Source organism: Panthera uncia, chromosome C2 (assembly GCF_023721935.1).
Source record: "Panthera uncia isolate 11264 chromosome C2, Puncia_PCG_1.0, whole genome shotgun sequence".
In the NCBI taxonomy this organism is placed as follows: Eukaryota; Metazoa; Chordata; class Mammalia; order Carnivora; family Felidae; genus Panthera; species Panthera uncia.
This window is the reverse complement of record NC_064810.1, coordinates 41,487,207-41,488,699: the sequence shown is the minus strand read 5'-3', so window position 1 is coordinate 41,488,699 and position 1,493 is coordinate 41,487,207. Positions and strand designations below refer to the sequence as shown.

Genomic DNA, 1,493 nt, shown 5'->3' with positions numbered 1-1,493 from the left:
ATTCTGACACCCTGGTAAATTATGTGAGGGGGAAGGTAAGAAATATAAAATATAATTAACTCACATAAGTCATTTTGATGCCTTTCCTCTGCAAGTATTAAAATGTCTTTGTTGCTTCCTCTAGGAATTACTTAAAACACTGACATATTATGCTTCTTCTATAGAATTTTCAGATAGCCAATTATGTGGTTTAGAAAGTTAAAAAGAAGAAAAACTCTAGAATTCCATTTTCAAATTGACCCTCATTTGTAGACCATAGATTCATTCAAATAAAAATTATCTTCCACAATCTGGTCAGTTATATAGGCAATTACTATTTAATGCTTTGTTCTATTTTCTGACTTTAATTTTAAATCCAATTCAATTGAACTTTTAGTTTATTTTGTTTTTTTTTTTAATTTTTAAGATCCCTTTTATTTAATTAATTAATTATTTTTTAATATTTATTTATTTATTTATTTATTTTAATGCGCTCCAGCGGGTTTTATTAAGGAAAACTTCTGCATGGTTTACTTTTCACCGCTGTGTTCTCGCATGCTTCTAATGATATCAGAATCACCTGGATCATGACGGCCGCTGTGCAACACTATGCAGTATTTCCCACACGCTGCACCCCGTTCAATAGTATTGCCACTGTAGTGACAGACGCCAGTTTTGGCCAACATGGCACAGTATCCCGTTTCGGATTTCCTCAAGGCGAGGCAGTTGTTGAGGAGGATGACTAGTTTTGCTTGCCATGGTGATCATTTCCAGTCTGCTTATACCCCAGTGCATACTTTCCACTTTTCACAGTGAGTTGGAGCCTAGAGTTGATTCACTCCAGTGGCTTTTTCATCGTCTTTGTGGCCACCCTCTTCCTGCCTTAGGCACGGGATGGTCCCAAGCAAGAGCAGTTGCCAAGATGGATGGGAGTGAGAAAGGATAAGATCTCTTTTGTTAAAAATAAATATAAGACCCTTCTGGGGGTGGGCAGAATGGGAAATGCTAAATAATTCAAATAATTGGTATGAAAAATGTCAGTTGTAATGAACAAAACTGTGTTTCTGAAAGTAGCTTTTTATCTGTGTTATTATTACTCACGTTTAATTTGCCTGGCCAGAAACTAGAAAGCGTCAGGCTGTTAGATCCAAAAAAGTGGTCTCGTGACCATGGTGAGGTAAAGTCAGGAAAATAACGTATATTTCGAAGTTATTCTTAGGATTCTCTATTACTCTACATTTATGCGACTACTCAGTAATAATGTACGTTGAAAAAATATTTAGCTCCATTAATTGCATAATAAAATGTACTGTTTATAAAGTGTATCTAAGGGCTGAGAAAAGCAGCTTAATATTTATTATGAGTTATCCAAATTTAACACTATGATCAGATGACTTTCATTTTTGCTCTTAATAACTTAAATTTTATTTTATTTATTTTTATTTTTTTAAGTTTATTTATGTATTTTGAGAGAAAGAGAGAGAGAGTGAGCAAGCAGGGGAGGGGCAGAGAGA

The 1,493-nt window shown here is 34.5% G+C and overlaps 1 pseudogene; it reads right to left on the bottom strand.

Moving 5' to 3' along the window:
• Positions 1–509: 509 nt before the first annotated feature.
• Positions 510–943, bottom strand: LOC125920857 (60S ribosomal protein L30-like; annotated as a pseudogene).
• Between the last annotated feature and the right edge of the window lie 550 nt (positions 944–1,493).